Genomic DNA, 26,187 nt, shown 5'->3' on the forward strand with positions numbered 1-26,187 from the left:
TTCCCAAAATGCACAATTCATTGAGTTCCCAGGATTACTTCCCTCATTTCATAAGGGAAGTGAGGGAGCTGGATCCTCTATCTTAAATGAAACTCCTGAAAATACTGGAGGAGAGAAGTGCAGGCAGGACTATCGGGCTGCTAGAGCATAGAGCAGTAGCTCAGATGTGGAGAGTTAAGGATGCTACTTTTTTCCCCTTCCCTAGAAGCGTGCAAGGTACATTAGGAAGCTTAGAGTTGGTGCTTGGTGTGCATATGGGTTCCCTAGGTTGCACCCAAGGAAGAATCTCAGCCCCTGTGTGAAGCTGTGCAAAGTTAGTCAATGTTCTCTGAAATGTGCTGGCTATGCCTGTATTACCTCTCCCAAATTTGGGGGCCGTACTTCATATTTGGAAAACCCTGATACTTTTTTGTTACAGTTCTTCAGTTTAAAGGGTATAATGACAGACCTTTGTCATAGCTTGTTGGAGTGGTGCTTTTCTAGCATGATACCGAGTGAATATGTTGCGTGCCCATGCAGAGATTTGCATTTTGGTAGGATGGCATAGGATCCGTACTGCGTGCAAACTATCTCTGACTGGAGTTTGCAGGCTGAACGTATTATTTTTTCAGATGCCTTCCCCTTGGAAGGAACCAGCTAGATCACTTTGGCAGGAAGCCTGGGAGCAAGGCGATGTGTCGTATCAAAGGAACCGGTGAAATGGAGCAATCTGAACTGACATTGCAGAAACACCTGTAACCTTGTAAACATGGAAACCTATAGAGATGAGTTATTTAGAAGACAGTGGAACTTATCCATCATTAAAATCATGTCTAGTGAATTGTACAGGAAGTGTTTTTACTCTGTCAATTTTTTGAGCTTTATGTTGTACTTGATGAACGTGTAGGCAATAGTGAATAGTCTCTATGTCATAACACAAAATATAGGTATTAAAGGGAACAGAAGAGTGTCAGAGTTAAACCTATTAAAAGGGTTGGAGGGTGGGAATCATACTTAAAACCCATGGAACTTACTGCTACCGGATATTACCAACAGGATGTTACTCTTTGAACTATTGGTTATTTTTTATTGTTCATAAAATATTGAAATTTGTGTAGCTAATGCGTTATAGAAGAGATCTGGAAGGAAGTAAACGTGTTTCAAGATTTAAAGTAATGTTTAGATAACTATATATTAATGCTGTGGCCTGCTAGAGAAGGCAGATCCCACTGATAATGTGCTGTTCATTACCGTAAGAATGATTACAGCCTAGATTTAATTCAGTATAGCTCTTAACTTTTGTGATGTGCTTAGACATGCATGTTACCGTATATGAATTAACGATACTACAGTTTAACAGAGTCAATATGCTATTACAGTATTTCACTTTATAGATTAGATATATCAATTGGGGTGAATGATAGCCTTGAAACATTTATGACTTTCAAGATAGTGCAGGCTTTACCCAGAATTCACCATATTTCTAGCAATCATTAAAGTACTTGAAATACATAAGCTGCTAACAAGATGAACAGAAGTTTCTGTTGAAATATTCTAAGAAGTATTTGCCATTCGGAACTTCCCTCTTAAAGTTTTAGGCTTCATTTGCTTAGCTTTTTCTCAAGTTGCATTATCTGTTTTCAGTAAGTTCTTCAGAAAAATATATACTTATGTTTCAGTCCGAGTTCCTGGGGGTAAAACACTTCTGTGGTTTTTGGTTGGTGTTTTTGTTACTAGTAAGCGTATAGTACCTTAACAAAAAATTAGGAAGACATGGGATAAAAATCTAATATGGATATGATCAATTTTTAGTCAGTCAGTGGTAGTAGATCATAATCTAATTATCTTTTGTAAGGTTGTATTTCTTAGTATGGGTTCTGAAATTTCACACACAATGAAAGTCAAGAAAGGAAGAGAATACTACATTGTCTTTTGAGGAATATTCAAACAGATTATGAATGGGGAAAGCTTTGCCTTCTGAAACACTTTCTTGGGGCATAATAGCTTGGATGATTGAAACTGTCACAGTTAGTGGAGCGAAGGGGGAGTCAGTAGCTAGCTATCACATCGGACAGGGGAAGTGGAACCCAATTTTCAGGGGTACCTCGACTTTTCCTAAATTTATGTATTTTTTGATTACTAGATGAATAACGCCCTTAACGATTGAAGACTACATAAAATGGGAGTTGAGGATAAAGACTGTATACTTCTTTATCTATACCAAAATACTCTCGCCTAAATGCGGTCTTCCTGTGTATAATATTTTTACCTTTTTACTACACATGCAGGGAGAATTTAATAACTGAATAGACAATAAAATATATAAAGGCACAGTCAGACATCCTTAATTAGGACTTCAAGCCATCTTCACACTCACCATCTGATATCCTGCTAATAGTAATCCACAATATAATATCCAGTCCTAGAAAATATCCTTCATCTCTAGGACTTTTGCCTTGATCCCAGTCTCTTGTTAGCCTAGACATGGAGGAATGCAACAAATTACTGATTGTTTCCAGATGAATTAAGGTATATTATTTGTAATTTTGCACTGTATCATTACTATTCCTTTTCTCCTTTGTTTCCATCTACTTTCAAAGGCCATTGTCAGCTTTCATCCCCTCATCACTTCCCTCCCATACTTTAGCATATCTCTCCCTTGACTCTCTTTCAACTTCTGGGACCTGCATGGTCCGGATCCCATGTGGACACCTATAAAACCACAGTCTGCTTCCCACACCTGCATTTCTACCTGTTATTTTCTTTCTAAAACAAAATATCTCCAGATAGATTAACCATCCTTGAACGATCTGTGAATGAAACATGAATTTTGATTTAATTGCTGTTGTCTTGCTTGTCACGGATCTTCTGGTCTTGCTAACATGTGAAGGTAGGTTGGCTCCTTATTCTCTGTTGCAGAATTTTATCAGTTTGTAATTGCTTCTAGAAGATCCTGGATGGACTCTATTTTAGTTATTTAAATTTGCTTTGCTGAATTCCAAATAGCTGACCATTTTAGTGTATGATAGTCATTCTAAGTAGGAGCCCAGACTGAGCGAGAGGAATACCATCTGGCAAGCAGGATGACCTCTTGTCCCGCCAGCACTGCAATACCTTGCCACGGAGGCCCCGATGGGACCCCATGCTTTCCTCTGAAACATGTGCAGTACTGTAACTGCAACTTCAGTACTAGTTTTTGTAACCTGTTTTTTTGTTCTTTATGATTGGATCACTCCAAAATTAACAATATGCTTCCAAAGGTTTCATTTTTCCACTCCTCTATTCTCCGTACTTGTCTCTCTTAGCTCACAGCTTATACCTTGTTTGAAGACCAGAGCTCAACGGTTGGAGTCAGCCGTACTTCATCCCCTTTTTTCTTTTCTGTCATCTCTTTTCCCCTTTCTCATGAAACTACTGGTACATTTACTGGTACATTTACTCTTGTTCTAGCTGTCTCTTCCACATCTCTTGGATTTTGTGTGACCGTTAATGTAACCAAGAGTAATCTATTGCTTGCAGTTGGCCGGCTACGGTCAATCCATCATGAAGACAAATATTTCCTTCTTCTGAATGGCTCTCATTTTAATTTCTTAGTGACGCATTCTTATCTTCCAACAATTCGCCAAGCCTCTTCTCAGTTCAGGGTCCTTTTCTCCTCTTTCTTGATTGACAATTAAAAACAAAACATAAGACCAGTATTTGTCAATTTTTTAAAATTATATTTCTAACCTCCCCTATTTCTTGCATTTTTCTTAATTAAATGCTTCTAGTCATGCAACTTTGTTTCTTTTCCTTGTATGAGCAAATTAAATTCTGCTCTGGACTTCTACTAACTAAATTACTTTTCTGGAATCTCTTTGCTGCAAGCCATTGAAACATGGCTTTCACTTAACAGATGGCAGTGTACTCCCTTTACAAAAGCCACACCTGTTTATCTACATTGTGGAGGACCTAATTTATTTTTCTTGATCATTCTGCTATCTCTGACAGAATAATTCTTTCTCTTGTGCAGTTCCTTACCTTTTTCTTCCACACGTGTTGGTTTGTGTTAAGGTTCTGCCAGTTCTCCCTTCTTTATGCTAAAAACTGTCTCTAGGCTGTTACTGTTTTCTCTCAAACTTCCAGCTCCCACATCCACCAGTCATGATGGCTCGGGTAAAGATGAAACAACTTTCTGTCCTGTCTTTGTTTTCTTTAAATACGACTTTGAGTTATTGTTCTTGGGAAATGATATTCTGGGGTCAGATGAGACTCGCAGTTCTACAGGGCGAGGTCAGTGACGGATGTTCACATAGGATCTGTAACTTTGAAATAATGGTTATGAACTACTTTTATTCATCAGTGAATTTGTCTATTAGCTCCACTAATGGTGAATTTGGAGAACAATTCTTCTGTGTGCGTCTATTTTTAGAAATGATACCTTAAAGTAGGGTCTGATGTTATCCTATTAGCATGCCGAAGAGAAATCTAAATTATTTTTCATATTATATTTGTTCATATAGGTTAATGGTACTTGAAAAGTGCATTTGTCATATAACAAACACTCTAAGACCTCTGATATGAGCAGGCTTAAACCTTTTTTTAAGCTGACCCTTCTGCATCTCTCTCTCTCTCTTAGAAACCTAGCACTTTTTAACACTACGTTCAGACGTAATAGTTCAAAATATCAGTATGGTGCCATCATGCTATAACCTCAAAATGTCCAAACCAGTTGCTTTTGGATTCTAAAATTTCGTACAAACACTTTTTTTGTTTGAAGAAGCTTTAGCAAAAAGCAAACTTTTACTGTCTCATTTTAACACATTGCAACAGCAGTTGAAGTCTTAAGCATTTGTATTCCTAAAGACCTATTTATTTTAATACCTTAAATGTATAAGAATATTTCAGTTTTGTTTCGCGTGTCTGTTGCTAATATCAGATTCAAAAACCACTTTATGCATCTGTGTCAGTTCTACAGAGATAGGTTCATTATCATTACAATACTAGCTGTCGACAGTACACTGTATGAGACCAGCTTTATGTTGGCAAATTACTCCAGTCTTTTCACATAACTGGATGACAAATCCCAAATTATGGTGGGTTGATTTTATAATTTGTCCTTCTTTAGGCATATTATTGCCTACATGCACTGTGGGGAACAATCCTGCATTGGCAGGGAGATGGAGCGTTGACTTAATGTAGGTCTTTTCTCTAACTTCTGTATACATGTTGAGTTGCTGCAGAAATGGGAAGAGGTTGTTTATGGAGGAGTCCAAGCCTGTGGCCAAAGTTATACGTGACCACGAATTTAGTAATATTACTGCAATAGTACTTTTATTTCTGTTTTTTTAAAATATTTGTATTTTATTTTCCAAAATATTTATGGTTGAGGGAGGGGGTATTTTTACTTTGGTGTGGTGGTTTTTCTTTTACATACTGCTGCCATCCTGCAAAGCCAGTACAATCAATAAGGGGCAATGGGAATTCTATATCTGTCATTAACTGGAGTGTTTATTAATTCTCAATTAGAGTGCTAATCAGTCTTACCTGTGCAAACTGATTGAAAGGAATGGGGAGATCCAGGTATCATGAAAAGTATATAAATAATGTGAGATCACGTATATTTCTTTGGGGGAGCAATTTGGCAACTGTAGGCAATCCTGTACTAGATTTAGCTCATATTAATACTCAAGCTTGCACTGACAGTTAAGACTATGAGTATTGCTATAGTCATTTAGGTACAATTACCTTGGTGTTTCAGAGTCACTATTCAGTGTGGGAACTTTTTTTTTTTTTTTAAAGATACAAGATGCCACTTTGTGCTTGGAAGAACAAGCTGATGCTCTCAAAGATCACACAGGAAAACACAGTGTTTTCCTTTCGATCTTTGAAAAATCAGAGAGGAGAATAAGTAGTTATCAGTAGGCCATCAGAGTTTGCATATATGAAAGTAGTTAGAGAATCAGGGCAACACGCTTGACCTCACAAGGGCAACTGCATACTTTTTTATTGTGAAGAGATCTGTTTTTATTACACAACATTACTTTGGTTACTGTTGCATGTTAATGGGTGGCAGCTGTTCCATCTTTTACCGCTATCAGTGGAGAAAGCCTTTTTGTATAGTTTAAATATACACATATATTAGTCTTTGAAACAATTAGAAGAAAGGGGTATTTCAAAGGACAAATGCCACGACTTATATTGTATTTCACACTAAGAAACAATAATTTTCTTAAGCAGGGAAAATATAACATCCTCCTACACTTGATACACAAAAATAGAGAACTAGAGAGAGAACTTTTTAAAGAGAGAATTTTGCTTTATCAAATGCTTCATGTCAATGCTAAGGCCTGAATGTAAAGATTTAAAATGTTACTGTACTGTAAGTGTATTTATGTTCAGCCGGTAACAGCTTATGTCTCTGTTGTGTTGTTATGAAAAGCCTCTCGTATGTGCTCCATTGCTTGGAAAGTCAAGTCAGAGGCAAGGCTCTTAGCTGGTAAATACCAGTTGCCCCGCTGGGAGTTATGTGAAATTGTACCGTAGCGGGGTGTGTTCCATACTGGTTTGTACCAGACCAAAAAGCTTCTCAAACTGCAAAAGTGTCCAGGAAAAGTTATCTAGAAATGTTTATCTCTTTCCTAAAGAAAATCAAAATAATGCTGCAAAACCTGAAAATTAATTTTTTCTTTTCCTTTACCAACAGCTAGAATTGTGTCCTGGGAATTTTGTGGAGGTGTGTGTGGGTTTTTTTTTTTTTTGTGCAACATAGTTTCAGAAAAATAACAAATAGAGGACTGTTGATCAGTATTCTTGCAAATCGCAGAAGGCATTTAAGGGATGAATTTGAAACACAAATTGTGCCTGCTAATCCCAGTCAGGTTCTGTGCTTTTCATGTACATGATAATACTGTGAAGCTGACAGTGGAATCAGTAGAGGAGGGGTATCGCTGATGTGGCAGACAACAATACAAGAAGCATTGTTGATGATATACATCTATTAGGTAGGCCAGTAATGCTCACGTTGTAACAGTTCCTGCTTTTTGCTCTCTGATTTTGGTTCTGTATCCTAAATTCTTTTTTCTTTCCCTTCTTTTTCCCCAAACCTTCTGCCACAAATTCATCGTACTTTATATTCTGTTTTTGAATCATCAGAAAGTATGGAGCTAGACTAAATTGTTACAGTGTCACTAAAAGACTTGCTTATAAAATAATCAGTCTCCTCATATATAGCTTGAATTGATAGGCAAAAGTTGAACTTGTACAGCTCTCAGCTAATAAACTGATTTGTTCAGCCCCCATCTGTATGAAAATACAAATTTACACATACAGAAAATAACTTTGCATCTTGGCTGAATGCTACACAGTCATTCACAATCCACATAATCCGGATTTCCATTTGCCCCTGGATAGTAGCTTCCTTTTATTCTGAGGCTCTCGGTATTTTACTTTCAGACTTTCCGTAGTCCCGCTCTTCTGCGTATAGAGGGCTTAGCTGTTCCTCTGTGTAAATCACCTATATCTGATACTAGTTCCATGAGCTTAGTTCATTGCAGTTTATAATTTGACTCAAAGTCACCTGCTGAAAAGACCAGACAAAATTCGTGCAAGAATACACACCTCCAGCCACACACATCTAGTCACTGTGGTGAATTACAATAAAAAAGCATTTCTTTGTTGCTCTAATGAAAAGGGTGGCGTGCTGTATGAGATGTATATACATTTTTTTGTAATCGGTAATACTAATCTGATGCTTTTGTTTTGCTGGTGTTTGTTGCTATTCTCTCCTCTATAAGCATGTTTATCGAGGTCTACCGAAAGCCCAGAAGCCCATAGGTCAGAGAACAGCATTTTGATGGATTATGGGATTGTAACTGTCCCTGCCAGCTGACAGCTTTTATTGGCTGGGAGGATGAGCCTGTAAACCTTTATATAATTATTGTATTAAAGCCACTGTGCCTCTGTGTTGCTGGCGCTTGTTCAGGGATCAATGTGAAGATAATTTCAAAAATGAATAGTAAGTATTGATCGTCCCTTGGTGGAGCCTTATCAGTGGCTGAAGCGGACTACTGTAGATTATAACTTCAATGTCATTTATGATGATATGATACGTATTGCAGAGTAGCAATTTAAACAAAGGGCTGATTTAATTCACAATGGATTTTTGTAGCGTGATGGGTAATAAATCACAATCTGTGTAATTTTTAGGAATGAACACATGTTGGCAGTAGTTCAGGGCAGTTCCTGGGAGATCTGAAAATGACCAGGGAGGGCAAATATCAGCAGAGAGCCCCTTCTGAATGATTGGCCCTTACTTGGTTCTGACATTCAGATGACCTTGGGGCCTCTGCTGGCAGCTGCTGGTTAATTTTCTTCACTGAGGACACAGTTTAACTTTCTATCTGTCTGCCAATTACCTGACATTTTCAACTTATCACCTTCTATTTTTTAAATTATTGGAGGCACATCCACATTTTGACACTTTTTTTAGGCAAGCGTTCGTTTTTTGCCTGCTGCTGAGACATCTCTCTGCCAAGCTGCTGTAATATCCCTTTTACTTGAGAAATTAATAGCTCGCCAAACGGTTGGGCGAAAAAGCACCGGTGCTGTACTGGAAATTACAAAGCTTCCTTTCAGTTTAGTAAGACAACGTGTAACAAAAATAAGCAAGTAATATCTGAAAAATCCCCCAAACCCAGGGCACTATTCAAACACATGTATGGTAACTGACAAAAAGTAGTTAAATGAATGAGATATGGTAGGGTTTTTTTTTCCTTTCCACTTGCCAGAATTTAATATATTAATCACAAATAAGTAATCACTTTTAAAGTAATGTTAGGAGGTAGGTTTCAGCCCTGCAACAAACAGGAACTGCCAAGAAGCTCACAGGCCGAACTCACTCTTACAGTATTTTTAGATACTTCGTTAAAGGTTTTTTGCAGGCCGTCATAGTGTTGTTAACTCAGGCTTGCAAATGACTCTTGCAAGGATGTGACCCTAATTAGATAGGAAATCCTGAAGTGAGGTAGGTTAGTTTGTTGCATCTGAGTTTAATGGCTTTTGTTTTCATTTAGAATGCAGTGATGCTTATATAGTTGTGGTGCTTTTAATGTTATAAGTTTTATTTTGAACCTTTATTTATAACTCTATAATCTTATTTTCTACTGAAGTCCTGACAAAAGACATTGCGAATTAAAAAAAAAAAAAAAAAGAAAGAAACGATAGGGAGATCAGTCACAATATATGCCTACTTCTATTCAAAGCTAATAAAGGATTATCATTAAATGTAAAGTGCTTAAAAAAATAAGGAATTTAAAGAACAGTACAAGGAAATGACGTGTGCATCCAAAACTTGGTACTCTTTGGCCATTACGGAAGGAATAAGGAACTGAATTGCCATCATAGTGATATCCCTTATTTAGGAAAGCACTAAATCATGTATTTTATGCATGTAATTAAGTCTCATAAACATAACCAGGTTCTCAGCGCTGACATATGTGCTTTCCTGGAAAAATATATTGAATTAAGATCATGGTGATGCAGTTTTCAGTCAGGTTTGCTCAGTACTAAGAAGTTATACAAAATTACTGTCTGTTTCTGCGACCAAATGGTGCATGGGTGTTTTCAGCACACTGCCACTATCTGGTTTTCAGTATTGCAGACGTTTACTGGACTTGCTTCTGGCACATGAGTCTTTGTTATTAGCATCATAGAATGTCCAGCATGCCTTGCTTCAGAAAATATTTTATAACATTTCATTAGTAGAGCAATTTATGTGAGACTGTGGAGAACCCTTGGTAAGGAAGCTACCGTTTCCTTTTGAAACTCAAGGTAATCCCTTTCTGTTTCTCCTAACACAAAACCTTTTTTCTTCTATGAAGACTAATTACCGCTCAGAACAGGGGAGAGCCAATGTTGGGCCCTCCTACTGAATCGCTGCTCTTCTAAATGAAGAGATCAGACTAAACTCTGAATACTTCTTTACAGGAAAGAGAATTGGTACAGATCTCTAAGTGACATATTAAGCTGATCCTTCAGACAAGAGAAACTGTAGGAATGAACAAATATGCAGTAGAAACACATGGGAAATGAAAGCTATCATAGCCAGAGATGACAGTTTAGTTCCTGTGGATGATGTATCTGGACAAAAGGTTTGTGTTCAGCTCCCGAGAAGGAAAAAGATTTTGGAGTAGCTTCCAAGTCTCTAAAGCTGTCTCTACAGTAATAAGTAGCAGCGTGCAAAAAGAGGTGGATCTGTAGAGTGAAACAATTGCCACTGAGGACCCAATATCCATAGTGCACATATCTTGAGTTAAGTTTGGATTAGCTCTGATATCATCCTGATGATATTTGTGGTTGCAGATGGAGAGCACTAAATTTAATTTACTTTAGTTCCATCCAAAAAGAATCCAATTCACATACTTTTGAGACCACCCCACAATGCAAACCAGAGCACAGTAATTAAGGACAATGAAGAGATTAACTTCAGAAGGGCACTGATGAACTAAAACGTTAATATAGCGTACCCAATGTCCTCTCCTCCTAATCCACTGGCACCCATCATTACATTCCAACACTGTCATGGACTGTACTCAGAACAGAACCCAGGAAATAGGATTTATGTTCTTAAACAATAAATGTGACTTTCCTGTTACACCAGAAAGTTGTTTTAATTCTTTCTATGTTAGAGTTTAGTTCATTTATTGTAGACCTGAAATTCACAGTGTTTTCCATTATCTTACTCATCAAGAACCATTTTTCTCACCAGGAAATGATTGATAACAAATTTGTTACTGAAATATTTATTACATTTGTCATTTCAATAAATATTTTCATTTGATTTCAATAAATTTTTTTCAAGATTTCACAACTTTCAGATCATCCGCTAATTTTAGAGACTTATTCAGGTTATTTGATTACTTTGTTTTGATGAACGAGAAATGATTTTCTCACTAAATCTAGTTCTTTTGCAGTTTTCTCATTGTTAAAAATTATTTGATATAGACTTTATGTGAATTTGCAGATAATTCATAAAACTTCTTTGATTATTCAGTCTTGATTCCATGTTAAAAATATTTGGATTAAAGACTTGGGTTGAACAATATCTTTCTTGTCCTCAACCGGATGAGCTGTAAATTGTAATTATTATGCTTATTAATATTTGAAAATGGGAAACAAATGTGTTTCTCACAGATCTACATTACTCTCCAAAATGCACAAAGATAGAGTAAATTTCTTCTCACAGTGTAGCAGAATTGCTAGGAGTGTATACTGGGAAATGGGAACTTTTTATTAAATTTGACTTTGGCCAGGAGGGGGAGAAGAGAAGGAGATTAAATATAAACGTGATATTATGTTAACACGGACACATAGAGTTTATATTAAAAATAAAGATGTGAAATAATAAAAAATGAACATGAATTTATTTTACTTTCAGTTGAATCTTTATACGATCACAGAATAACTTAGCTTGAATGGGAGCTCCAGAGGTCATCTGGTCTCATGTCCCACTCAAAGCAGATCCAGTTCGAGCAGGTCACTCAGGGCTGTTTTCAGGTGAGTTCTGAATATTTCTAAGGATGGAGACTGCAGAGCCCCTTTGGGCGCCTCTGCTGGTGTTTGACCCACCCTTGTGGGGAAAACGTTTCCTCCTATATTCCTGGAACTGCCCATATTCATACTTGTGTCTGTTGCCTCTTGTCCTGTTGCCACGCACCTCTGGGAAGTATCTGGCACCAGCTTCTCTGTTCCCTCCCATTAGATAGCCATATGCAGCAGCAGACAGCAATGAGGTCTCCCTGAGCCTTCTCTTCTCCAGGCTGAGCAAGCCCAAGCACCCCAGTCTCTCTGTGTGCTTTGCTCCAGTCCCCTGACTATCGTGGAGCTCATCCCCTGGACTCACTCCAGTATGTCAAAGTCTTTCTCGAACTGGGGAATCCAGGACTGGACATAGCTGTCCAGATGCAGTTTCTCAAGTGCTAATTAGAAGGGAGTACTAATCTTCTTTTCCTCATCTTGTTAATTTATCCATAGTAAACTAATATTATTCTGGATTATCAAAATAGTTGGCATGATTGCCTCAGTAATCACTGAGGTTCTGTCTGTCCTGTTCCTCCCTGGGTTATCTTCACAGCCAAAGTATATCGGCCAGTTAAAACACCTTAACCCCTCCTTTATTGCCAGAGCAACTCTGAAAAGCAAAGAAACAAATCAGAAACGTGAATCCAGGTTTCTTCTTCCAGACTGCCTTTCATATGTGCCCAGCATCTTGCTGCTCTGTTTTCTGTTGCTGTCTCCTCTCTCTGTAGAAATGTTCCTCCCCCGCCGCCAATGAAAGCTCTTGCCCTCATTCTCATTTAATGCAGCCTAAGTCCAAAAGATGACTCTTTCATAGAAAAATGATGTGGAAAATGGTCAGTAATTTGAAAATCTTAATATCAGTGAATTTTGAAAAGTCTGTATTGTTTAGTAGTTCAAGCCCTCAGAAGAAAAAAGTGAACACTGTATTTCTAAGGAGATCCATCTTTAGTACAATCTACTTGTAGAATCTGTGAGAATTCATTCTGAAATGTAAGCCTGTGTCATTTCAGAGAGAAACTTCTTACATTAAAACATAGTTTGAATCACTACCTTAAATGCAACACCAAACTTAACTTGAACTACGGAACGGTGAGTGGTGCTTCCAGAATAAAAGCTTATGGGATGTTTTCTAAATATGCTAAATGCCTGTTGACCTTTAACTACAGTACAGGATTGTGAGTACACCATGAAAGTTGTTACATAAGTTAATGAGGCCTTAAATTGGCAGATTTTAGGAGATTCTTTTCGTTAGTACAGTAGTAAGCTGTTAAATGTGTAATTTTCCTTTACAGCAAATTATTTTTTTATTGGACATTTAAACAAGTAACCTAGCTACCTAAGATGGCTCCACTAGTTTGAAAATACTATCTTTTTATTAGCTATAATATGGACTGTTTCCCTTGAAAGTTTGCTTTGTGAAGTACTATCTTTCGTCCTTTTTGTAAAATGAGAACGTTATAATTCCAATGAGAACGGTATTTAAAAATTTAATTATGCAGCATTTTTGATGAATGCTTTAGTTCCTTATGCATAATAACTTTGTAGACTTTTAAAAGTATTCTCCCTTTAATTGGGCAAAATAGGCATATGGTTTTAGACACTCTAGTAAAAGAATAAGCTGGAAAGACAACAGACTTCTACCTCATCCTCTGTTCAGCCTGTCTATAGGCTTAGACAAACTCATATAAATGGTCTCCACTTAGATTTGATCGCATTTGCTTTGTACTCATTTTATAAAGGAGCAGTAGTTAGTTATTCTAGTTATCTCTACCCTTGATCACTGAGACTATATGGAGGCTGTTGAATAAGACTCAAGCTGATTTTGTGTGTAGATTCTTGTGTAGTGAATATGCAGAAAAGGTACAAGACAACTCAAAATTTTTCTGAAAGTGACTGGGGATAAATATTTGATATTTACATGGCATATGCCTATACTATGTCATTTTTCATGATATTTTTTGTGAGCAGCAACTATTTACTCATTTTAGTCCTTCAAACTAACTGAATTAACTTCTAGCTAGCGTCTCTAACAAAACAATGTTCTCATCAGATTCAAGATATTTGAATAGAGTAACTCAGCAACGCTCTCTCAGTATTCTTTCTTTTGTACCTGTCTTTCTCAGAGAAATGAGACCATAGCATCATTATCCAGGAAGATGAGGCACACATTGCAAACAAACAGAAGTGCAAGCTTGGAAGCGTAAAGGGAGTTGTTTTTAACAGTTTAAATCTTGAGTGAAGATCTTACTGCAGTTCTATATCCTGCTGCCAGAGCATAAATAAACTAACTGTAGGTTAAGTAGCGCACTTCATAAAGAATTAGCTTTCTTTGTATAAATGGAGCTGTGATTTATTAATAATCTTAGTCATTATTTGCTGTGGAGTAAGTTTAGTACCACACTCATAAGTCACCATCTCTATTGATATCAACAGTGAAATTACAATGTAATCAGTGAAGGATATGGAGCTTATGTGAACTAAAACAAGTGTGCTTGAAACAGTCAGTCAGGGCTCAATTCATGAAGCAATATAAGGTGCCCTTCTCTCTGCAGCAGATTTTCTCACTGGCACAGTTGGACCAGCCAAAGGGGAGCCAGAGATAATTTTTGTATGTAGTTCGGGGATAGTTGTTCTGTAACAGTGAGTTAAGCAAGAGTTGGAGTAATATTTATTTCTTCCTAATTTTGTTACCTGTGGAGTGCAATGCACAAGCATTTTGAAAGGTACAAACTGGTTTGTGGGGTCATATTTTCAAACTTTGTAGTGTTGTGTGCACTGATTGTTTGCATTTGCACTACTTTTATTTTGGGACATTCTTTACAGCGCTCTGCTGTAGAAATACTAGCCTAAACGATAAGCGGTAGCGAGGGTAGCCAAACTTCCCAACTCCAGGAGATGCATTGCCAGATTTACGTGGGGGGTGCAGATGGGCAGTAATTATTATGAAAAGATTTAATATTGAAAATGTATCTGGCACTTTTTAGCTTTAGAGTCCTTATGTTGGCAACCTTGAGTTCTGCCTGCCTGCTCTGCTGGTACCACTTGGCACCACTGCCTTCTCTGCTCACTGATACCACTTGATAGATGCTTTTAAATGTAAAATATTTAATGTGTTTTAATGTTATTTTCTTAATAATCAAGTTAGAAAAATTCATCTTACTCAAAATCCGGGGAGAACAGGTTTTTCCCAGAACAGGGGCTCAAATTTTTTTGTTGTCCCTGAGAGACTACACTTAACTGCCCTCAGGAAATCTGCCTAGCAAACAGCTGAAAAGCAGTACCGCTAGCTTTCCAGTCCTCTGGAAACTGGTTCACTGCTCAGATTTGGAAGCCAGTAGCCCACCACTCAGTGGAGAGCCAGTGCCTCATTGCACTGCTTCTTAAACTACCTCCTCTGCTCCACGGGTGGCTGTGTCGGAAGAGCAGAGCCAGCAGTGCCTCAGTGGAGCGTGAGCAGTTGCTAAGTGCCTGCCCCCGCACCGTGTGTTTGTCCCTTGCCGTATGTTCCTTCCTTCCTCCTTGAAAAGCTTTGGCTCAGATCGGTTGGGTGGTAGGTTTCGGCGAGGCCAAGTAGACTTGATGGAGGGAGGTAGATGCACCAGGTCTCTTGGTGGCACCTGTTGCTGGGAGGCATAAGCTGTCTTGTGATGCCCTGCGTGAGCAGCAGTGGTAGCTGGTGCTTCCCACCTTTTAAATACTGTGATTGCAGTCTTTGCTCTAAAATCACAGTAGAGCAGAACTGCTTACTCGGAGACGAGTGTCACCTCAGGGGCAATGGTAGCTGCTAACTGTTAGTACTTGGTGTCTGCCAAAATATGCATAGGAGACTGTGGGTACAAGGATGGACCCAGCAGGGCCAAGCTATTCGGTAGTAGGTACATTCTTGAAAGTGAGCATCCTAGGCTGTAATCTGGCACTGTGGCGCCTTGCCCATGACAAAACTTCTACCCTTTCTGTCCTGTTTTTAATATACCAGTGGTACAAAGCAGATTGGAAAGGGTTGGCTAGTTGGTCTGCTGTTCAGTGAGCTTCGCTCGGAGTACTTGTGACTTCTGTTATGTGAGTGAATGGCAACCACCTTTTTAATACACGTTCAGTAGAGTTTTATCTTCAAAACACGCTGAAAGAATGATAGCAAAGGAGAGACAGGATCTGAAACTGTTTGCATCTGTGAGGAGAAAGAGGTTATGTTATTTTCTGACAGGAGGTTAATAGAGGACTCTGTTCAGAGCATGGTACCGAGCGTTTGGTAACAAACAATGATATGTGCATGTATATGCAAATATTATATAACTACTGGTGACAAAAATCATCATACAGGGACAAGAGCAATTTTTAAAGCATTGTTGACAGAGCATAAAGTACCTTGTTTTGAAAGATGCTAAATCTGTTACTTTAGAGACGCAGACATGGGAGGTGAAAGATTTCCTATCTGTTCACTGCTAGCAAGGACTGGGGAGGGGAAAAGAAGTTAAGGAGTAAAAATGTAAATGTAGTATATAAATGTAACTATAGTAAATATATTTAAATATATTTAAATGTGAATATAGTAAATATATAGGAAAATAGATACTGGAAAAAGGATGCAAGTGATGATTGTGAAAGAAAAATATGGGCTGAAGAGCTAGAAAGGACAAAAGAAGAAATACCAGATGTTGCTCCAAAATACTTATTAGACATGATCAGAAGAATTTAGAGAAGAGGCAATGTTATGCAACCAACAAGTAAATATTTTGTTTGATGAAGTATGTCACATTGGCACTCTTCTATTCTAAAGGTAAACTTGAGCTTTGCTGATCTCATAAATGTCCTTTCTACCTTTCTGTCTTCTGGGCCTTAGGAAAAAAAAAAAAAGCAAGAAGGCAGGAAGAGTCTCTTGGGTAATGTGTTGACTAGTCAGATTCGTACTTATACCTATGTTCTAGGTTGGTGATAGACCTTCTCTGAAGTTGCTATTTGACTACTTTAGTTCAAACATTAGCAACAAGGTCAGTACAGTTCATTTGCTGTACAGTGAATTTGTCATAAGATATGTTAGTAGAATTTGGTTATTCGATGACACCTATTAAGGCAGAAGCATCCAGTAAGTTGCCACAATAATTTTTAATCCTGAACCAGACTTTTACTATTTTATTTTTTAGAAGACCCATGCATGATCGAAAAAATAATCTTCTTAAATATGTGGTGAAAAATAAGGAAGTTCATTGCACTGTATTTGTAAGACGTCATGAACAGTTCTACTTACTAGCAATTTTGTAATACCTTTTATATCAATAAAGGACTGTACAGGGTGCACAATATGACAAATAATTGGGTCCCTTTTGCTTATGTTGCCCTTTCCAGCTATTTTAGGATATTGCATGTTTTGCTTTTTAAATTTAAAAAAAAAAGAAACACCCTATACATCTCTTGTTACATTTTTTACATTTTTTCAGGAAAAGAACAGAGATAATTTCAATGATAGTTTTTTTTTTTTTTTAATCTCAAGGTAATGTGAATGAATGTTTATGGCAGTCTATAGAGAATCATTTTTCCATGCTTCGTTCCTTGTTTAGCCTTCAAATGCAGTATTTATCAGTCTGCAGAGCAAAACTATGTGCATGCCATATCATTACTAGCTCAGGGGGAATCATTCGAACCAATGTAATTTACTCAATATTGGTCAGTTTGACTCCTGACCCTAGTCCCCTGACAGTGTATCCTTGGCAACCCCTGATGTGTGTTAAGTCAGGATGTGCTTATTGGTCTCATCTGTGACAGCTTGCTAAAGGCTGCTTAACATAGCTTGATCTTTTCAAAAGAAAATTAAAAATCCAATAATATGCTGTATTCTGATCAGATCGGTATTTATACAAGCGGAGAAACAGTAACTTGTAAGATTTTCAGTTCTGCAAGTCTGGTTTGCTGTTTCAGATGGCAAAAACAGCTTCTAGAAGTAAATTTTAGAGTAAAAAATGAATGATATTTTGGGATAATATTCAGAAGAGCAAACAATATGGAGGTTATCTGAACATCAGTCATCTTTGGGAGTCATCTGTGAAGTGTCATATTTCATTTGTACTTGCATAACTCAAAAGTGGAAGATAAGAATAGTTCTCTAGTTATACACTCCTTGGCAAAGTCATTTAGCGTATATTAGCGTAAGTAAGAGGAAACCTCACTCATTGATCTAGAAGCAGATCCCCAGGATTGCTTTCCTGGTTTTGAGCCATTTGTGGTTGTGAAAAGAAGTAGTTGTCTAAGTTTGACCAGGAACCTGATGACATTTTTTCTCTCTGATAGGGAGTTGATGTAAAGCTAGCCAAACAGGCTGATGAGTGTTTTTGGAAGAAGGGAGCTTGACCCATACATGTCTCTATTTTTCACTTCCCAGTGGCTGATATGATCCAGTTAACCATGGTTAGCGAAGAAAAGCCTAACAAAAGCTGCATTAATCTTTCTGGGTGACCAGGCTGTTCCAGACTTGTCGTGATGGAAATGATATTGTAGCTTATGTTCAACTGCCTGGCCCTGAACGAAGTACATTGTGACTGGGCTACAGGATCCATCTTCTAATGCAATACTCTACTGCACAGCTGTGTACACCAGCATGGATGCCCTAGAGGAGGATGTTGTTTTAGGCTGTAATCAGCTACAAAAAAACACAAACCAAAACTGAAGATGGGCCATGTGGTTTGTCGGCACAGATAGATGGGGAACCTTTTTACATCTTCTTTACTTTTAATGGAAATGCACCTCTTGAAAGCAGCCACTACCAACAGGTGCATAATCTTTTAGAAATTTACTATAGGTCCTTTCATTAAAAGAATACAAGACACGAGCAAATGCTTTTAATCAGACATAGTGTTTGGGTACTAATTGTACTGCAGTGGTCACTATTTAGAAATCAAGGATTCCTTGGAGAAGAGTATCAAGATTAGTTAAAAGGTTGGGAAAACCAAATATGGACCAAATATGTTATTCAACACCACAAAGTAGCTGCAAGTTTGACTTACCTGGCTGACAAAAACAGATTTATGACTGCCCTGCAAGCAAATGCTGAATCAGACCCTGAATACGTAATGTATAACTGGCTCTCAGTTTTGGAAAGTGATACCAGCTGGAATGTTTTATTTATTGCAACATTTCAGTATCAAATCAGTGGGCTGATTTGGTTAGTAAACACTAATTTTACTCTTCTCAAAAGCATTGGAAATCTTCTTTTTGGCTTCTGACCTGAGACACTGTATGGGTTATACGCTAAGAACTTTCTAAAAATTTTGCTTTATCTAGTGTTGGAACAGGGTGTCTAAAATTATTTTTTCTTTATAAAGCTTGCCATGTATATTCAGAAGCATATGTGCATAATAAGTGTTTGTAAGAATTTACTAGCTGGGGTATTTAAATAGTGGTGTAGTACTGAAAAAGCAGATTGTATAATAAAATATTTAACAGAGCATTAGTATGAAATCTTACCATTATTCTAACAGGTGTATACCAAGAAATGTACTCTTGGTAAGTTTTGGCGTTTTATGTGTTTTAAGTAGTCAAACTATTCTATAATAAACAATTTCTATATGTGGGGAAAGAAATACTGTCCGCATCTCAGTTTTATAAGATTAATCAAAGCATTATAATACAGCTCAGGTATTTTATTTTCTATTAGTAGAGAAGAATAAAAAAAGGGCCCTAAAACAGAGGGGAAGTACAGAATTGGAATACACTTGTAAGTGAATGTGTGCATGTGAAAAATATTTCGGGAACTAATAAGAAACAACTGTCCAGAAATTTCAAGTTTCTGATATCAATACAATCTTATTAACTGAAATGCTGGGAAATTTTAGCATTGCAAACTATGATTGTTCTCTGTTAGCCAATCTTGACTTATTTTACCTACTTTTTCCCCCAATACAGCATAAACCATCATGGCTTCTCAGAAATTACCTCTTTATTTATGTATAAGCATATGGTTAATGTTGTTAGCAGGCTGGTGTTTGTTTACTAGCTGCAAGTGTTGCCTGACGTAGAACAGCTAAGGTAAATCTAGTCACCAGTAAAATAAGTTTAAGTGCCCTAATCTGTTCCTTCTCATATGTATGACAAAGGTGATACATACTGAGATCTCCAGCTGGTATATATTGTTTTATTTTCACTGAAGTCCACAAGACAATCCAGCTAGCTGTACATCTGCCTTGTTGACTTTAGCAGAATCAGGAGCTTGTTCAGGGCGTTTTAGACTAGCTCCCTGGGATGCTTCTCACATTCCTTAAAAGCTGAGGCAGATATGACATCTGCATGGTTCCAGTCTCACCTATGCTGTCTTTATTTTTGTCAGCACAGTTTATTTATACCCCTAAAACAAGAAATAATTTTCACCTACACATCTCATACAGTTCCTTTTCTATTTTTGAAGTGGGAAGCATTAGTATTAACTGCTTTTGTAGATGCAGTCCTTTTTAATAAATAAAGACAAAAATTCCAAGCTTCGGTTTCGTTAAAGAAACATCCTAGAAATGCATGGCACTGGGTGGTGTTTTCTGTTGTCTTCTATTAACCACCAAATCCCTGACCCTGCAGTGGCTTACCCTGTACTCAACTTTTATGCACGTTGTTTTAGTGACCTGAAGCAGGCCGCAGTGAAGTCTTCGAGGACTTCAGTTACATACCGCTAATGCACACCCACCCACAGTTTGCAAGTACTTCTCAGTATATGCTTTTCTGATTTCTTCCGTGTTAAACCTCCTCCCTCCTGCAGCCAAACTAAACAATAAAAATGTATTCATGGCATTTGTAAACAATCTATTTATTATGCTTCATGTATTAGACAGGATGAAAACAGGTCGTCTTATTTTTGCCAGCTGTCTGAGATGGTACGTAGCACAGCCTTGCCTGATTCTAAAGGCTGACCATAAGAAGCAAGGGTTTGACTGCTATACAACATACATGAGACTGCAATTAAAACCTTCCCCCCCTCCCCCCCGCCCCAATGTATTTGTAGTATTTCATGCATATTAAGGAAGGGGAGAACCCTCGGTCACTTGAGTGGTGCCTTCCAGACAAAAGAGAAAGCGTATGAGCAGGGATAAATATTGTGCATCATTCAGTAAAAAGCAAATGTCAGCATGCAGATATTATATATGTGAAAGTGTGTCTAACCGAATTTACAAGAAAATAAAGAGTGCTTTTAGCAAGTCCAACTTGTCTGAGAAGATTGAACTAGTGAGATTACCCTTTCATCAACACACACGCATTCTCTGTCTCACATACAGACACACATACAAAAACAAACTTGTAATGAGTGGGTACTTTATCAAGGCCTCTCTCCATCCTTCATTAAATGACAGAAAATTGCTCTTTGCTGAGTTTGTCAATGCAGCTTTCCCTCCCAGAAGCCCATTTGTTTCACATGCTAGCACAGAATATTGCAGGAATTTGCAGATTTTAAATGACAAATGTGTCGAAGTTTACCCTGCTCTGTATCATTCTTTTCTTAGACTGACTATAAGGTACAGTAACTCCCATAACAGGACTGGAATTTTTATTTTCAGTAGGTCTTACTACTTCAGCGGTAAAACAGCACTGGACTGTGATCTTTTCTTGTTTGACAATGTCCCCAAAGGATTCTTTAGCTCCGAAAGCCTTTTCTCGGTACCTTCTGTGATAGATGTAGCTGTTCTAAACTAAAAGCACAAGCAAAGCAACGAATACATTCCTTTTCTGCATCCCCTCTATTCTTTATTGAATTTGTCATTTTATTAATTGCACTTATATGTAATGGAGATGAAAGGATGTTTTTTATGAGATAAAAACTTAACAGTTTGAGATCATGAAAGAAAAACAGTTCTTTCTAGCACCTTTCAGGACAGAAGGCACTTACAAATAACAGCCAGCGTGTTGCTTTGTTAGAGTAACACTTTGATGTGTAGGATTATAATCAATGTAAATTATTGAGTTTTGCTACTGTGCTGTGTTGAAGGTATAATGTGTTACTTTGTGCAGCCATTATTTATGAATGCCAAGAAATTAGCTGTGTAACGTTTTCCCCTGAAATTCTATTTTAGAAGTGAATTTATAAATATAAATTTCAGAACATCTGTGTGCGAGTTATATCCAAATTTCTAGATTTCAATAAACGCATACCAGGTCTCTTTGCTGCATTTACATATGCTATGAATTTCAATCCAAACAAATGGAGAAGAGTTTTAGGACAGAGCCTGCAGCATGGCATGTCCTTTAATTGCCATTTACATAGCAGAGGAATCATTAATTTCTAATTCACCTATTATTCACTCCCTTTAGTATGCTACGTCAATGTCAGTTTTGGGGCAGTGGGATAGATGTGGCTCTGCATTGCTTTTGCAACCTACTTTTGTATGTAGTTTTTTCACCTCCCCCCCCTTTTTTTTTCCTTTAGTGCTTTTTTGACCTTAGTAGAATACCACTTCAACATAGGCAGTTAGGGGCTCTTGTTTAGATATGATTTACGGTGCTACATTAACCCTTCATTGACCTAGAAATGCCCTAATATTAAAACAGTTTGACACATAGAAAATCAAAAGCCCGTTTATTGGAAGTGCTATTGTCCGCATCATAAGTTTCCCCAATGTGATGCCACTGTTACACCATCAATTTCCTACCGCTATTGAACACTGTATTGAAAAACTAATGGACAGAATCCTTTGTCATTTCTGTCCCAGTGACCAGCAAATAGCTCAGTGAAAGTCTTCCCCTTCGTAGCACTCCAGGCATTTCTAAATGACACGTCTAAGGTACTAGCTTAGCATTTCATTAAAGAGAAGCCTGGGCCAGATCCTGCTACGGTCTGTGTAACACCTGGGCTTAGCCAGCTCCCACTGGTTTCAGCAGCAGCTGACAGCATTGCAGTAGCTTTGTGGAGCATGGGCTAGCATCTGTGTTGCACGCGTCATCTCTGGTGATGCTATGATGCTATATTCTTATTTATTAAAAAAAGAAGTAAACTCTTGTAGAAGACTTTCTAGAGTTTAACATTAAGCAATCAATAAAGCTATGTGTAAGTTCAACTGTCATAAAGGCTTACTAATTTACAAATGAAATATTTTTCTGTGGCTGGGACAATATCCTATTGCTTTCTGCAGAATTTTTTAATGAATATTTTCTATTTAAGCCTACAGCTTTTAGCATGGTGTTGAAAACCCTTCATGCATTTTTTTATAAAGCTGCTTGATTCTTGAGTACTTTTCCCTGCTGGAAATGAATATGCTTTTATTTCCAATTTATAGTGTAACTCCTACCTGTTCTTAGTTGCACATTTGACATATAGGAGGTATGGTTTTTACAATAAATCTACTACATTTTCACAAAATATTTGTTTATAAAACTGTAAGCGATTTTGGTTCCTTGGCTTTGTGACACTTCTATTTAGAACTGAATTTCAGTGGAATACTCCATATGGGCAGGAAAGGTTACCAAAGCTGAGCATACAAATACTCCTTATTCATTCAGCACTTAGCGAGACTGCAGTCAATTCTTTTTTTCTTTTAATGCTGGTAGTATTAAAAGAAGCAAGGCTCCCTTGCCTTTTGATACGAATTTCTTCATCGCTGGTTGCTGATGTAGACTTTCTTTCAGCAGAAAAGCCTTCCTTGTGTTCAGCTGACCTAAAATGATCACAACTCGTTTTCTTTGGCTTTTGTTGAGGGATAACTGTTCCTTGCTAATTTAAAACCTTGAGAGGTCTGTGTAGTGCATAGGCTAGGCAGGTCATTTAGAAAATGGTCTGATTGCACCTTGAGACAATGGAAAAAGGTGCCAGTTAGAGTCCAGAGCCATTGCTTTATCTAATTTTTTCCTATCTGTGGCTAAATGTATATCCTAGCATCTCTGTGCTCACAGGTATCCTGTCATAGGGTCTTGAGCGTGTAGGCACTCAGATTACACTCTACCGCTGTTTCACTATTGTACTCGCTTTGCTATGAAAGGCAACGTTTCCTATCACTGTGAAGTATACCTAAACTCAAAGACTGCCTAGATTTTTCTTGCATGACAGAGTCTGAAGCTAGTGTCACTTCCTACAGTATTAATCTGGGCCGTGTGAGTGAAAATCATGGACGGTGAGTGGGCATGGAGGGGAAAAAGGTCTGTGTGTGCATACTAAATGTACATATAGTTACATGCTGAAATTCTGGAATAACTGTACTAAAGTGCCAACAGTTATGGCAAAATTGCATCGTATAGCTGAGAGAAAAGTCAGGAACCTATTTTATTCCAGTTTATTCCCTCTAAATGAGAAGAGGATTTCAAGATTCTGCCGCTAGTTACTGTCACGTATAATTGAAATTTTGGACGAAAATGACTGATATACTTTAATATGGGATAAATGCAAAAGAGAAGATTTCAAGATCCCTTAAAGCAGAAAAGTTTTTGCAGCGTCTTTGACAATCTGAATATGTATCCTGGGTCACGCCCACATTTTTGCTTCTTAGTCATGGGATATTCATACATTTCTAGCATTTACAAAAGTTACATAGTGATATAAAATAAAAAACAGGCCTAGGAGAGATTAAGAAATACAGAATCAGCTGATAAATTATGTTCGTATCTCAATTATATGTGATAGTAAGTCATCACAGATAGAGAAAACATACAATTCAGTCTTCCCTTGTTGTGTAATACCAGTTTTAAAATTATAAAAATAAGCTTTTATGATATCACTATTGCAAATATATCAATTAAGACTTGAGAAGTCTTAGTCAGATATTACTTCCTTACATAACAACTTGTGATTGTGTTTTTCTGGATGGTAACGTGTGTGTGTTTGTGCAAACAGAAGAAGAGGAAGCAGGTTAAAACCTCAGGCATAACATTTAAAATTGGTCCTTGTAAGATTATAAGAACTCGAGTGTAATTCTTTTTGTGTAAATGACAGCAAGGTAATTAGTAATACTCGAGACTGTCACCCATGACCTTTCGGGTCACAAGGCAATGTACTTCTCCTTGTTTATTAGCTTAACACAAAGGATCATTATAATAATCCACTTTAAAAAAAGCCAACTTTTTTGATTTTTGCTAGTATAGTCTTTTAGAACAAATATTAGTTATATGTAACTAGCTACTGTCATAACCTAGTTCCACCTCAGAGCTATATATGAACACACTGCTAAAAAAATTTTACAGCTTAGTATAGTATAGAATCTAAGCCTATATATCTGCATATTAATTTCTATCAAAATAGTTACTTTGATTCTGTTAAGAAAGATGGCTTTGCATTTATTACTAAGATATTTAATTCTTTGAAAAGTTAGGATTTGTAAGTTTCATTACTACCCCGTTTGTCGCTGGAATAGGCAAATTTTTGTTGTTTTACTGTACTAAACTGCCTTGGCTGTTTCATAAGGGCTGAGTATTTCACTTAGCTCTTGCAATATTGAAAGAATCTATATTCTGAGAATTTGAAAACATGTCAGCCCACCTAAATTACATATTGATCAGGTTTAATTGCATGCCACCCATCAGTATTAGGTTTGAAAATTCATAAAAGAGAAATAATGTACTCTTTGTGGATGATTACTTCTGGGGCATTTAAATGAATTCCATCACTTAACCCTGAGCCGAGACAGATTATTGAGCCTTGCAATCTAGCCAGTCAAAGTCCAATGCAGTAGAACAGCTGTTTTCTAACTATCAGAGAAAAGCAAAGAATAAACAATATAAATTTCTATAGATTTTCTTTTCAGGAAAATAGCAAAGTAAAATGTTAAACGTAAACATGCATTTTTCAGTTGTTTCATGAATATTCCTTCTTGTTGGTTTGCTATATAATCTTTTACATTTTTAATTCTTTGTTCCTGTGCCATATGTAAATTCACACTGTGATTATGATTTCAAAATACGAGAAGTATTCCTAAGAAAATTATTTCTCATGCATTTTCATTTTAACTAGGAATATAGTTATATATTTGCCAGCACTTGTTCTCATTTAAAAATTGGAGGTTGGAATTTTATTCATATTTAGCCTCTTTTGTGACAAGTGGTATATACATAGCCTTCAAGGCTGCGTTCTTAAGGTGACACTGGCTGAGAAAGAGTTTGTTATTAGGTTTCAGGATGATCTTTACATTTAAAAATTATGCTTGTTGATATTGGGTGTGTTTTAAGAAATTGTGCTTATGTATGTTTTTCTTTACAGAATATCAATACAGAGTAAAAAGGACCAGCTAAAATCATTGGTTTTGCTTGGATAATAGTTTAAAAGCTACATTTTATTTAGACACTTGGAGGTAATAAATATCTGCGAGCATAATTAACTGTCTTTTATCTAGGTCTGCTCCTTGATGATGCCTTTTTAGGTCCTTTAGTAATGTCTCCTCTTAATATTAACGCTCAGTTTGGCCTTGAAAATGATTTTAAGTGCTAAGGTATGGTGAAAGTATTTTCAAGCCTTCTGGTAGGTTTTTCCCCCAGTACTCATCAAATTGATGACTCAATTCATCTCAGATTTTCTGTGAAGTTGCTTCATTTCTTGTGGCCCAAGATTTCAGTTTTAATGAATAACCTGCCCTGATATAGCGAACAGGGAAGCCTACATTTCTAAAAACGATCTGTAGAGTTACTGTGCCCCCGGACTTGTATTTACAAACTATGGTTGTGATCCTAGCTGATGTAAAATTACATGACTTCCGTAAGTGTGTA

Source organism: Struthio camelus, chromosome 2 (genome assembly GCF_040807025.1).
Source record: "Struthio camelus isolate bStrCam1 chromosome 2, bStrCam1.hap1, whole genome shotgun sequence".
Lineage (NCBI taxonomy): Eukaryota > Metazoa > Chordata > Aves > Struthioniformes > Struthionidae > Struthio > Struthio camelus.